The sequence below is a fragment of the Coenobita brevimanus genome, chromosome 5 (genome assembly GCF_032717465.1).
Source record: "Coenobita brevimanus isolate Jiangsu-jjx chromosome 5, ASM3271746v2, whole genome shotgun sequence".
Lineage (NCBI taxonomy): Eukaryota > Metazoa > Arthropoda > Malacostraca > Decapoda > Coenobitidae > Coenobita > Coenobita brevimanus.
Window position 1 is genome coordinate 31,254,479 of NC_136958.1, and position 15,325 is coordinate 31,269,803.

Consider the following 15,325-nt stretch of genomic DNA (forward strand, 5'->3'; position numbering starts at 1 on the left):
GTTGAGGTCTCTTCTTGTGATGTATTCCCTACTGATGTTTGAGTGGGCCTGTCAGCTGGTGGGTATTTTTTCAGTGGACTGGGTTAAATAAACATTTGTGCCCATTTTTCCTATTTCTCTCTCCCTTCCCCAGGAAAATATTCCGACCCATCTCATACTATTCACTGATTCATGAAGCAGGATCAGAAATAATTATGTTTCAGATTACTTCCTTATGTTTGGAGTAAGGAGTGAGGGAAAAAAAAAAAAAAAAAGACCGACATTGGTAGAAACTCACAAATTTAGAGAAGCAAGAAGCTACAGGCACAGAAAAAAGAAAAAAAAAACATGAGTGCAGTTCATTACGTATGTTAAGAACTGGGATTTGCCAGTTAGGTGCTCGAGAACCTTCTCAGCATTTCCTGTACCGTAGTTCCGGTACAAGTACGAGTCAGAATTACCAGTTTCCCTGCTGTTTGTGAGCATAGTTATTTTGTAAGTTATGCATTAATTTCTATGCTCTTTTTCATCATGATGTTTTATTTACCGGTATGTGACTGTTAGTTAAATTATGTAATTGAAATTAAGTTTGGTAAATAATTTAGTGTTATGTAATGAAAGAAAATGGGTGGTCTCTCAGTTGCCAACTGTGCTCTCTCTCTCTGGAATACACCATAACTGGGGAAAAATGTCGATAATTCTAGAACAATGCAAGCTTATATAAGGATGGGGAGGAGACTAGAGCAAGTTTAACCTGTTTTCAGTTCAGTTTGAGTGTAGTGCGGTGTCAGTGAAGTTTGTATATTTTCGGTACTTTTGAAAACAGTGAAATGTTTACTGACGTTTGTACAACATCGATACTTGTGAAAATAGTGTTGTCAAGCATGAAGTGTAATTGCAGTAAGGTTTGTATATCGTCGGTATTTGTGAAAATAGTGAAGTGAAGTTGGCGAGCATTAACCCGTGGAGTGTGCAATTACCTTTTTTAATCCCACCCCGCGGTGTGCTAAAAATGAAAAAAAGTTTTTTTGTTTTGTTTATTATAACTTGAAGATACACATGCAGGGCGTCATCTGCTGAAAAAAAAAAAATCTCTCTGTCTCTCCGTCTTTGTGTAGGGGCATGCACAAATTTACTTACGGGAGTAGTGAAGAAATGAATGAAAAACAAAGTTTTTTTTTTTTTGTTTATCATAAACTTGAAAATAATCATCCAGGGCATCGTCTGGTGAAAAGAAAATATTCTCTCTCTCTCTCTCCGTCTTTGCGTAGTGCCATGCATATGTTTGCGTACGGGTGGAGTAGTTAAAGGTGATGCATAGCCAGCACAGCCTGAGCTGTGGCTCACAACGCGACGCTCCCTAGCCTGAGCTGTGGCTCGCAATCCACGGGTTAAGAGTATCTGCAGGTAGTAAAGTTTGTATAGCTCCAGTGTTTCTGAGAATAGTGAAATGAAGTTGGAAAGCATGAAGTGTAAGTATTTAGAAAATAAAGACAGTGAACTTAAGAATCTATCTACCTATTGCCAGGCGCCTCAATCCCGTTCGGGGTGGCCACAAACAAATCGCCGCCACGTCGCCCTGTCCCCCGCCATTTCACTGCCCTGCTCCCTACTCACACCCCCCTCTCTCATATACCTCTCCACCCCGTCCCTCCATCTCATCATCGGCCTCCTCCTCCCTCTTCCCCCCTCCACCTCACATACACTCGCTTCGTCAGTCTTTCATCCTCCATCCTTTCCACATGGCCAAACCATCTCAGTGTATTCCTCCTAACGCTTCCTATCACATCCACATCCACACCACAACGCTCCTTTATATCCTCATTTGTCAGCCTGTCTTTCCATGTGACTCCTCAGGCTTCTCTTAAATAACTCATTTCCACTTCTCTCACTCTTGACTTGTGTCCTTCCAGCAACGTCCAAGCTTCACTTCCATACGTTAGAGTTGGTATCACAATACTGTCATGTAGTAACTTTTTCACTTCCATGCTCACTTCTCTGTTTCTTATCACTGCTTTCAAGGAACCAGGAACCTTTCTTCCCTGCTGTACCCTTTCAAGCACTTCACCCTCCAAACCTCCATCCTTACTCATCACACTACCCAAGTACTTAAACGTACTCACATTTTCCAATTCCTCACCATTCAACCTCGCTGTACATTCACTGACTTCACCTCTCTCAAAGACCATCACTTTACTCTTCCCTACATTCACCTTTAGATTCCATTTCTTACACACTCCCAAACTCATCCACCAAGCCTTGCAGCTCTCCTTCGTCTTCACTCAACAACACAGTATCATCTGCAAACAACAGTACAGGGAGTTTCCAAACACTACCTCTCTCACCAGGGTCACTCCAACATCCACTACCCTACCTCGTACCTCTTTTATTACTCCATCCATGTACAGATTGAACAACCATGGAGACATGACACATCCCCGTTTCAACCCAACCTCCAAAGAGGAAAATTCACTCAGTTCACCATTCACACGAACTGCAGCCTTAGCACCATCATACATACTCTTCACAGCATTCAACAACTTCCCATCTACTCCATATATTCTTAATACTTTCCACAATCTTTGTCTGTCCATCCTGTCATATGCTTTCTCCAAATCCATGAAAGCCGCATACAACTTCTTTCCCTTCTCTAGAAACTTTTCCACTAAAGATCTAAGAATGAATACCTGATCTACACAACCTCTTCCCTTCCTAAAGCCTCCATGTTCTTCTCCAACTAATTCCTCTGTTCTTTCTCAAACTCTGTCAATAAGTATCCTACCATATACTTTTCCTATTATACTAAGAAGACAAATGCCCCTATGATTACCACACACTTCTTTTTCTCCTTTTCCTTTGTACAAGAGAATAATTATACCTGACTTCCAATCCTCCGGGACTCTACCTTCCTCCCAGTCCCATCTGCACATCTTCCACATCCATTCTACTACTATCTCTACCCCATGCTTCAGCATTTTACCACACACTCCATCAATTCCTGGGGCTTTCCCCAATTTAACTTTCTTCATTGCTTCCACAACTTCTAGCCTACTGAGTTCTTCCTGTCTTCTCACCTCCCTCCTTCTCCCAGCCATTCCCCAGCCACTGATACTCACATTACTTCCATCCTCTATATTCAACATTTCCTTAAAGTGTTCTCTCCATCAGCTCACTTTTTCTCCCTTCTCCACTAGTAATCTACCATTTTTATCTTTCACTCCCCTGCTAACTTCACTTCCACCCTGTCTTACTCTTTTCACCTCTTTCCAGAATATTTTCTTACAGTCCCTCCACTTTACACTCAAATTCCTTCCAAATTCCTCATTCACTCTCTTCTTACTCTCTCTTACTAATCTTTTCACCTCTCTCTTTCTTTCTGCATATAACTCTCTCTTCCGCCTCTCAACTTCTTCCACTCACCTATTCTCATCCATTCATTGTATGCTTTCTCCTTTTGTGCCACAGCCTTTCTCATCTCTTCATTCCACCACACTGTTCCTTGCACCCCCCTCCGTCTTCTCTTCATCCCACACACCACATCACATGCTGCATATATTTCTTCTCTGAATATCCTGCACACACCTTCCACATCCCCCATGTGCTCCATTTCATATTTGCCCAATCGTTCCTTCACTTCTCTCTTACACTCTGCCTTTTTCTCATCCTCTTGTAACCTTTCCACTCTCCTTACAACTACTCCTTCTTCCCGTCCTTCCCTTCCACTATTTCTCCAACTTATTTGGATCTTGATTCTGGCCACCACCAAGTAGTGGTCAGAAAGTCCACTCCCCCAACCTCTATAAGCTCTTGCAACCATTATATATTTTCGCATCCTTTCATCCACACACACATAATCAATCATTGCCTTCCTTTCATTCAGTTCACCACCCACCCTTCTCATCACTCGCTATGTGTACCTGTGGATCATTTTGTGCCTGAAGAGGGTATTGGCTATCACCAACCCCCTCCCAGCACAAATGTCCACTTACACACTGCCATTCTCATCTATCTCAGCAGGCACACCCCACTCACCAACTGTTCCATCCACCTTCACATTCCCTACTTTACCATTCATATCTCCTATCAAAAACACACTCTCATTACTTCCAAACTTTTCCATGCACACATCCACATTTGTCCAGAACTCTTCTCTCACTCTGCTTGCACGATCTTGCGTTGGTGCATACACACACACAATCGTCCACATTTGTATTCCAACTTTCAATCTTACCCACACAATCCTTGACCCAGTTGATCCATACTCTCTTATGCTCTTCTTCCATCTTTTACTCACAACTATACATACTCTTTCTTTTGCCCTCTCATTCTCACCTACTCCTGCACATATACCCCATCCATACTCCCATTCTCTCACACTCACCTCTCCATTTAGCTTCAGTTATTCCGCATACATCAACTTTTGCACCCTCAAGCACCTGGACAATCTCTCTCAGTGTTTATTTACGATGCCTGAGCTGATCCTGTGTACTGTGCACCCAAAGGCTGACCATAGGAAGAGCAACTCACTGGGCATTGTCCTTCCTACACTGGACTACTGCTGCTGGAGCCTGTGGCAGTGTGGTGTGGGGCTGTAACACCGGTGTTAGGAGTGGGGTCATTTAAGGCTGCAGTGAGTCTAACTTTCGACATGGAAGCTGAAGGTGTACGGACAAGGTCTCGAGATGGGCTGGAGGAGGAAGTGTCCCTGGTGACAATTTTGATGCTACTACAGGCCCAAGGTGACGAACAGAATGAGCTCAGAAACGAACTCAAAGAACAATTACAGGCACAGAAGAAAGAACTCAAAGAACAATTGCAAGCTCAGAGTGAACAACTAGAGGCACAACGTGAAGAACAAAAGAATGATATGAACAACTTCATGAGGCATTACAGGAGCAACAGAAGGAATTACAGCTGAGGATGCAAGGACAGCTAGATGCTTTCATGGGGGAAATGAAGGAGAACAGGAACAACACAAGAAGGAGGTATACACTGAGCTACGGCAGCAGAAGTGTGAGGTAAGCAATAACGTGACTGAATGCAAACAGGATGTAGACAACCAGTTGAAGTCAGTTAATGAAGAAATAGTGACGGAGTGCAGACAGCATGTAGATAACCAGCTGAAGCATATAGTTGACCAAGTGAAGATAATTAGTGAGAAAATTGAGGTTGTAGAGAAATATTGCACTGCAGAGCCTCAGGGTAGTGCACAGGGAACATGAAAGCAATGGACAGTGTGTGATGAATCTTGATGGATCTCAGGCAACTAAAGGCAGCATTACAGGGTTGAATAATCAGTATGCAGAAGTTTTAAGTCCTGGCCTTAATTATGATGCCCCAGTTATTAGGCCCCAAATCAGTGAAATGCATGGCTATAATGGGGGTCCAATTAAAAAGAAACCTCCGGAATTTGATGGTACTGTATCTTGGGAAGATTACCTTGCACAGTTTGAGTAACTTGCAGATCAAAATGGTTGGGATGATAGGCAGAGGGCAGTACACGTTGCTACTAGCCTTGAGGGTGCTGCAATGGAAATTCTGGACCATATGTCAGTGATGGAGAGGAACAGTTATCAGTCCCTAGTAGAAGTGCTGGAGCACAGGTATGGAACCATATACCAGACTGAGGTGTGACGAGCAAGATTCTGGAGCCGTGTGTGGGCTCGAGGAGAATCCCTACAGCAGCTTGCTCATAACCTGGAGAGTATGGCTTACAAGGCATATCCCGGAGCAGCACCTAACCTGTTGGCTATTCTTCTGAGGGACCAATTCATCAATGATCTTGACAGTGCGGAGTTGAAAGTGCATGTGAAGCAGGCACAACCCAAAAGCATGCAAGAAGCACTAGCCAGAGCTCTAGAATCTGAGTCCTATGTCAGGTCCAGTACATCCACTTTTCGGACAGGTCGTAGTGCAGGATTCAAGGCAAGAAAGGGACAGGTACAGGAAGTGGAAAATTTTGAAGGAAGGTGCTGGTTCTGTGCAGACGTCAGAAAGTGGATTGCAAGAAGTGGAAGAGAGAACTGGAGAAGATCAGGGAAGGCTGCTGCTTCTGTGTGAAGCTGGGACACAGGAAGGTTGATTGTTACAAATGGAAGAAGAAGCAAGAACGGAACAGTGCTGGGAAACCAACAATTGCAACAAACGGGTGTTGGACATGTGGTGAGGTGGGACACGTTAGCTATGAGTGTCCAAATGAGAAGGTTGAGGGTACATTAGTGAAGGCTGGTGATGAGAGGCAACAACCAACCAGCTTTTCCCAAGAATTCCCATCACTGAGGATATGCAGGAGAACCTTGATGAATAGTGTGAATGAAGATGAAAGAACGGACGGCAAGGAGTGTAGTAAAAAGGAAGATCATAGTAAGAAATGCAGCCATACTGCAGTGACAGGGCCAGCGCCAGGATGTTGAAGAGTGGTGTCGGGCCTGTGATGTGTGTTGTGCCAAGAAGGGACTAAAGAAGCGTGGTTGCGCCCCTCTTCAGTTGTACCAAGTGGTTGCAGTGATGGAAAGAGCCACGGTGGACATTGCTGGACCTCTGCCACTCACGGAAAGAGGAAACAGGTATATATGTGTTGCCATGGACTACTTCACAAAATGGCCAGTAGCCAATGCCATCTCTGTTGAAGATGCTGCGACTGTTGCTCAGGTGTTGGTTGATCAGTTTTTTTGTCGTTTTGGGATGCTACATTCAGACCAGAGTAGAAACTTGAAGTCTGCTGTGGTCCATGAGTGCTGCAAGTTATTGGGGATCAAGAAGACCAGGACAACCCCACTAAGGCCACAGTCAAATGGGATAGTGGAGAAATTCAACTGGACCCTGGGACAAGAACTGGCCAAGGACTCTGTAGAGGAACAGACAGCATGGGACCAGAAATTACCTGCGTTGTTGATGGCATATCGGTGTGCATCCCATGAGTCTACCAGCTACACCCCTGCAGAGTAGATGTTGGGCCACGAGTTACGCTTACCCGTTGACTTGTTAATGGGAAGACCACCTTGTAAAGAGTAGCCTACAGACACCACTGGCTATGCAAAGCACCTTCAGGAATGGCTGGCTTAGGTACATCATCAAGTGCGAAGAGCTCTCAAGTTTTAAGGAGAGGTGATGAAGTGAAAGTATGATGCCAAGGCAAGTGAGGTGAGCATCAGGGATGGTGACCAAGTTTGGTTATGTAATCCTCAGTGAAAGAAGTGACAGTCACCAAAGCTGCAGAGCCCATGTGATGGGTCTTACACTGTGTTGGACCCCTATCAGACGTAATGTATCGGATTCGGAGAGGCAGGAAATCTCGCCCAAAGGTGGTACACTTCAACTGTCTGTGGCATTACCATGGGCCAGGACAGTACACCTGGGACGTCTCCGAGGAATTGTGCTCTCCTGCAGCTGAAGATGTTGAGGAGGGCCACAGAGCTGAAGTGCAAGAATATGGTGACAGTTTTCTGAGGTAAGAAGTGAGTAGGGAAGAGGACCAAGACCTTCCAGGAGGAGTGGACTGTGTGGAGGAACAAGGATGTCGTCAGATGCAGCATAGAAGAAGACATGATAAGCTGAATGATTATATCATGTATAGTTAGATGCTTCATTAGGATTAATTATGCTTGTATATACTATGTAGTTTTGTCAGGACGACAAAGAACTAGGGAGGGGGTACTGTTAAGATGTGGGATTTGCCAGTTAGGTGCTCGAGAACCTTCTCGTCGTTTCCTGTACAATAGTTCCGGTACCAGTACGAGTTAGAGTTGCCAGTTTGCCTGCTGTTTTTGACCATGGATACTTCATAAGTTATGCATTAGTTTTTATGCTCTTTTTCTTCACAATGTTTTATTTACCGGTATGTGATTGTTAGTAAAATTTTATAATTGAAATTAAGTTTGTATGGTAAATATTTTGCAGTGTTATGTAATGTAAGAAAACTTTTGCATGTTCTGGTTGTTTCCAAGTTGGCAACTGTGCTCTCTCTCTGGAATACACCAGAATTGGGGAAAAATGTAGATAATTCTAGAACAATGCAAGCTTATTTAAGGATGGGGAGGAGACTAGACCAACTTTAGTTGGCATTCAATTCAGTTTGCGTGTAGTGCAGTGTCGGTGAAGTTTGTATATTTTAAGAACTTGTTAAAACAATGAAGTGTTTATTGAAGTTTGTACATCATCAGTACTTGTGAAAATAGTGAAATGTTGTCAGTCATGAAGTGTAAATGCTGTTAGTAAGTTTTGTGGCTCAGAAGAAGGAAGCATATAATGAGTTGATGAGAAACAGGGGTGTGGAAGAATCTGACAGACAGAAGCAAGAGTTATACGTAAAGAGGAAGAGAGAGGTGAAAAGATTAGTAAGAGAGAGAGAGTAAGAAGAGAGTGAACGAGGAACTTGAAAGGAATTTGAGTGTATAGTGGAGGGAATGTAAGGAAACGTTTTGGAGAGACGTAAAGAGAGTTAGAGAAGGTGGCAATCGAGTTAGTCGGGGAGTGAAAGATAAAAATGGTAGATTGCTAATGGAGAAGGGAGAAAAAGTGAGCTGATGGAGTGAACATTTTAAGGAATTGCTGAACATAGAGAATGCAAATAATGCGAGTATAAGTGGCTGGGGAATGGCTGGGAGAAAGAGGGGTGTGAAATCAGTAGGATGGAAGTCCTGGAAGCAATGAAGAAAGTCAAAACGGGGAAAACCCCAGGAATTGATGGAGTGTGTGGTGAAATGCTGAAGCATGGGAGAGAGATAGTAGTAGAATGGATGTGGAAGATGTGCAGATTGGCCTGGGAGGAAGGTAGAGTCCTGGAGGATTGGAAGTCAGGTATAATTATTCCCTTGTACAAAGGAAAAGGGGAAAAAGAGGTGTGTGGTAATCATAGGGGCATTTGTCTTCTTAATGTTATAGGAAAAGTATATGGTAGGATACTTATTCACAGAGTTAGGGAAATAATAGAGGAATTAGTTGGGGAAGAACAGGAAGGTTTTAGGAAGGGAAGAGGTTGTATAGATCAGATATTCATTCTTAGAACTTTAGTGGAAAAGTTTCTAGAGAAGGGAAAGAAATTGTATGCGGCCTTCACGGATTTGGAGAAAGCATATGACAGGGTGGATAGACAAGGACTGTGGAAAGTATTAAGAGTATATGGAATAGACGGGAAGTTGTGGAATGCTTTGAAGAGTATGTATAAGGGTGCTAAGGCTGCGTGCATGTGGATAGCGAACTGAATGAATTTTTCTATTTGAAGATTGGATTGAAACAGGGATGTGTCATGTCTCCATGTTTGTTCCATATGTATATGGATGAGGTTATAAAGGAGAAATAGGGTAGGGCAGTGGATGTTGGAGTGGCCCCAATGAGAGAGGTCAATGTTTAGAAACTCCTTGTACTGTTGTTTGCAGATGATACTGTGTTATGAAGCGAAGAGAAAGGGGAGCTGCAAGGCTCGGTTGATGAGTCTGCGTGAGTGTGAAGAAACGGAATCTAAAGATGAATGTTGGGAAGAGTAAAGTTATGGATTTCGAGAGAAGTGAAGTTAGTTAATGTACAATGAGGCTGGATGAGAAGGAAATGGAAAATGTGAGTGCGTTTCAGTATTTGGGTAGTGTGAAGAGTATGGATGGAAGTTTGGAGGATGAAGTGCTTGAAAGGGTACGACAAGGAAGAAAGGTTGCTGGTTCCCTGAAAGCAGTGATAAGTAACATGGAAGTGAGCATGGAAGTGAAAAAGTTACTACATTACAGTGTTGTGATACCAGCTCTAACTTTTTGAAGTGAAGCTTGGACCTTGTTGGAGGGACAGAAGTCAAGAGTGAGAGCAGTGGAAATGAATTATTTAAGAGGAGCATGTGGAGTCACATGGAGAGACAGACTGACGAATGAGGATGTGACGGAGTGTTGTGGTGTGGATGTGGCTGTGACAGGAAGCGTTAGGAGAAACTCACTGAAGTGATTTGGCCATATGGGGAGGATGGAGAGTGAGAGAATGACGAGGAGAGTGTATGTGACTGAGGTGAAGAAGAGGAGAGGGAGGGGGAGGCCAAGGATGAGGTGGAGGGATGAAGTGGAGAGGTATATGAGAGAGGGGTGTGTGAGCTGGAAGCGGGGCTGTGAAATGACGGGGGACTGGGCGACGTGGAGGCGATTTGTTTGTGGCCACCCCTTACTGGATTAAGGCATCTGGCGTATAAAGAAAATAATACAAGTTTTGTCTATCATCGGTATTTGTGAAAATAGTGAAGTGAAATTGGCAAGCATTAAGTGTAAAAGCAGTTAAGTCTGTATAGCTCCAATGCTTGTGAGAATAGGGAAGTGAAGTTGGAGAGCATTAAGTGTAAGTATGTGGAAAATAAAGACAGCGAACTTAAGAAGCCAGTGTTTATTTACGATGCCTGAGCTGATCGTAGGAAGAGCAACTCACTGGGCAACGTCCTTCGTATACTGGACTACTATTGTTGGAGCAATTGGCAGTGTGGGGTGGGGATGTAACACGTAGGTTAGGTTCTTGGATAAAATAAATTTGAAATGGTCGGGTGAAAGAGGACGAGAGATGAAGGAGGGGGGGAGGAGTTAGTGAGGGTGAGATTGGGGAGGGACATCGGGAGAGAGTGGGAATTTCATCATTCCAAAACATTCTTCTCTCTCCTTTTCCACATTTTCATGATGATCAAATATAAAGAATATTGTACTATGGGCGGTCTCTAGCACTAATTTATAGAACTACATCTCTAAAGCTTATAAAACCCTATGTGGCAACTCATCCTCATACATTGTTGCTAGACAAAACGACCCACGAGCAGGCTTGCAGCGAATTTGTGCTGACGACCGCACATGCCTTGGAAAAGCTGATAAAATGCTTATGCATTAAGGCCCAAGATTCATCTGAAGATGAAGACTCGTTGATTTGATATGATGGCATTAACTTTTTTTTTTTTTTTTTTTTTTATTGTTATGTACTTAGCTTACCATAACAGAGACAAGAAACTCACACGTTTGGTAAAGTCAGTTCAGGTTATACAGATGACAAAGATCCGTGTCTTTGACAATAGTCATATGATGATTCATTTTTTGAGTATCTCTTATTTGAGATAATGTTATTATATTTTTCATATTCAACTATGTTTTTAGCAATGATAATCACTAAGATACTCACCCACTATGGAAAAGTTAGTTCAAGTTATAGGCTACAGTTAGGAAAGTTCTGGGTCTGAGACAATAGTCAGTTGATTCATTTAATGAGCCTGTCTTGCCATAGATATATTTACTAATGCATTTCTCTGGTCAAAGAACATCAGTAGTTTCACATTTTTATTATTATTATTATTATTATTATTTTTTTTTTATGAAAGAAGTGATACAATGTACCTGGTAGTCATTTTAGACACACTAGTCAGAAACATGTATATTTTCAGTAAATCTCATATTTCCGTATGTATATTTTCAAGATAATATGAAAACGTATTTGTTTTATGGAACTACCATGTTGCAGTGGGTTTAATGAGGAGATATTTAGTGCATTCAAGCTGTAAAATTAATACTATGAGGTTATGGCACTATTGTGTTGCGGATAAAGTGTTTCTTACTTGAGTGCTTTTGACACGAAATTTCCTAAGAAACAAGGTTTCTTTTTTTTGGATTTTGCAATGAGGTTTTTATTAGTATCTTACTATCCCATAATCCTGGAATGTTACAGATTACAAAAATATAAGATAAAAAAGTTTATCTTTCAGGGCCTCTTTTTCCAAAAGTTTGAGGGGCTGGCTCCCTGGCACACCCACAGAATTCTTGCCAGAAGCGACTGTTATCAATTTACGTGCAGTTCCAGTAAGGCTAATGTAAAATTAATATTATAAGAGGACCAATGCTGAGACAAACAAGGGATGGGAAACCAAAGTGCCACACACCATGCATATATATTCTGGTTCATGGTTAAGTAATAATGTTTAGATTAGAAATTCCCGAGAAGTGGTTGATAATATTTATAAACTCGCGAATTAGTATGGGTATCACACGAGATTTACTATTATCAATATTGAAATACAGATGCAGCATTGAACCGACAACTGCTTTAGATTATTTCTACATTATTAGGATCACTGTAATGTGTTTTTAGTAACTAGTCACCAGTGGCAAGTGATAAAAACTTATATCCTCCTTTCCAATAAAACAGCCAATATGAGTTGTTTTTTTATGATGACTCACCAGTGGGAAGTGCATTACGGGTACATATTTATTTCTTCTTTGCGATAACACTTTTTTTTTTTTTTTTTTTTTTTTTAATGACTACTCACAAGTGGTAAGTGTCATCTGTCTATATATATCCACACGTCATAATCCTGTAAGGCGTGGCCTTTTGTCTTTGAGTTAGTTGTTTTACGGCGAGGGGCACACGTACTGGTTGGTCATATGGTTACCATCCAATACTGTAAATGATTTCCTGTCTAACAGCAAAGCATTTGGTTTGTCACTCTATGTAAAGCCACCTGAAAAGGAAATAACACTAATATAAAGTGACAGGAAAGATGGGAGAATTAGGAAGAGAGAAAGGCAGAAAAAGGAAAAAGAATGATAGTGCTGAGGGAAGATGTGTGGATCAAGTGACTAAACGATGGTCGCCACCAACTCCTAATAACTCTTATTCAGGTATACAATATGTACTGTATTTCCTCCTTCCAATAAGAGTTACTCTGAGATGTTGTGTTATGACTACTCACAAGTAGGAAGTGTTGTACATAGATATATATATATATATCATCATCATCATGAGCCGTTTAAGTATCCACTGCAGGACCGGCCTATCCCGACCGAAGTAGGGACGATACAGCCAGTGAATTTCTACCAAGTGGCTTAGGCTATCTGGTGGAGAGTATATGTAGGATGAGAAGTGCTTGTAAGTGTAATTGTAGTGTTGTACTGGCTTTGGATGTGTGTGTAGTCTGTGACCCAAGTGTAATCGGCCCGCGCAAGCCGACTGGGTGCAAGTATACTTTATAGTAAGCGACACTGGTTCAACCACAGCACCCCTTGTGTTCGCCAATGCAGTACATGGCCGGGAGAACACTTTCAAAGTTTATTACCCTGGCGGGGCGCGAACCCTGGCTCACCCGTGTACGAAACGCACACTCTACCACTGTACCACAGAGGCTCATATATATATATATATATATATATATATATATATATATATATATATTACAAAGCTGGGAATAGCGCCGCTATTAGTAGCGGTGTACATAGCGCCGCTACTATTTTAATAGCAATGTGGTAATGCCATTACTTTTTTTAGCCAGTAGCTGAACTGAGAGCGCCGCTACTTTCTAGCTATATTCACGCGTTACCGCTCTCCTCGCTACTCACGCGACGAATACAGGTCCAGCGTGGGTGAGTACAGTCACGCATACTAATTTCTGCTCATGGGTTACCCCTTCCTTCCCCCCGTCTACCCTGGACAGAGGGAAGGGGGGAATCGCGAACAAGTCTACCCCGCCTTCTGCTCCCAACTCCCCCACCCTCCACCTCCAGCTGCCAGTTACTGATTAGACGCAAATTTTCTCATGTCCTGTAAACATGACTAAACTGTCGTCGCACATGCTTTCAACGGCCAAGATTTGGACTATATTTTTAGAATAAACTATTACCGTATTGAACTGCATTCTCAAATTGAAAATATTCACCATCATTGTAATCCAGTGTCGTCCGCTGCACAATTCTGGGTTCCAGTGCTTACCTTTTCACTTCTCCCAGCTCTCTCTCTCTCTCTCTGTCTGTCTCTCTCTCTCTCTGAATTTACTTTTCCCACTCACTCTTTCTTTTTAAATTTATATAACTTTCTCTTTGCTTCTCTCCCCCTCTCCCCTTTCTCTCTCGTTCTTTGTCTTAAGTCTTCCACGCCTCTCACCCTTCCCCTCCCCCCCACCTTAGGCCTGATCAGCAGTCAGTTATACCGTCACCGCTCCTTCGTATATCGTGTGCAGGCAACATTTATCACACACACTTAGGTCAGATGTATGCAAAGCTATTTTTTATATATATATATATAATTGTATTTCTCATTATGTGCCAAGTTCAAATAGAGAACACCAGACCAATATTCGTAATTTTTATTAGAGTGACCGTTCCACTTCACATGAATGGGTAGCTGGGCTTATAAACTGCACACACACACACACACACACACACACACACACACACACACACACACACACACACGACTTAAATTTTGCACTGACAGCATGGCGACTACAAATATGGTCATTCTAACAACTGGATCTGCTGGCTCCAAACCTTCCCTGTCCCAGTCAAACTCCTCATTCAATAACCGGTTGTTGAATGAGGAGTTTGACTGGGACAGGGAAGGTTTGGAGCCAGCAGGTCCAGTTGTTAGAATGACTATATTTGTAGTCGCCACGCTGTCAGTGCAAAATTTAAGTCGTGTGTGTGTGTGTGTGTGTGTGTGTGTGTGTGTGTGTGTGTGTGTGCGTGCAGTTTATAAGCCCAGCTACCCAGCTATGTGAAGTGGAACGGTCACTCTAATAAAAATTACGAATATTGGTCTGGTGTTCTCTATTTGAACTTGGCACATAATGAGAAATACAATTTTATATATAAAAAAAAATAACTTTCCATACATCTGACCTACGTGTGTGTGATAAATGTTGCCTGCACACGATATACGAAGGAGCGGTAACGGTATAACTGACTGCTGATCAGGCCTAAGGTGGGGGGAGGGGAGGGGTGAGAGGCGGGGAAGACTTAAGACAAAGAACGAGAGAGAAAGGGGAGAGGGGGAGAGAAACAAAGAGAAAGTTATATAAATTTAAAAAGAAAGAGTGAGTGGGAAAAGTAAATTCAGAGAGAGAGAGAGAGAGAGAGAGCTGGGAGAAGTGAAAAAGTAAGCACTGGGGCCCAGAATTGTGCAGCAGACGACACTGGATTACAATGATGGTGAATATTTTCAATTTGAGAATGCAGTTCAATACGGTAATAGTTTATTCTAAAAATATAGTCCAAATCTTGGCCGTTGAAAGCGTGTGCGAGGACAGTTTAGTCATGTTTACAGGACATGAGAAAATTTGCGTCTAATCAGTAACTGGCAGCTGGAGGTGGAGGGTGGGGGAGTTGGGGGCAGAAGGCGGGGTAGACTTGTTCGCGATTTCCCCCTTCCCTCTGTCCAGGGTAGACGGGGGGAAGGAAGGGGTAACCCCTGAGCAGAAATTAGTACGCGTGACTGTACATACAGATATGCCGATGTTTTGATTGTATTTATTAATGACGAAAAATAATACTTTCGTCAATGCTGTCAATTAATAATGTTTGTTCTACATTACATCAGTAATTTATTAATTATTATTTATTAGTAATGTGCAAAAATT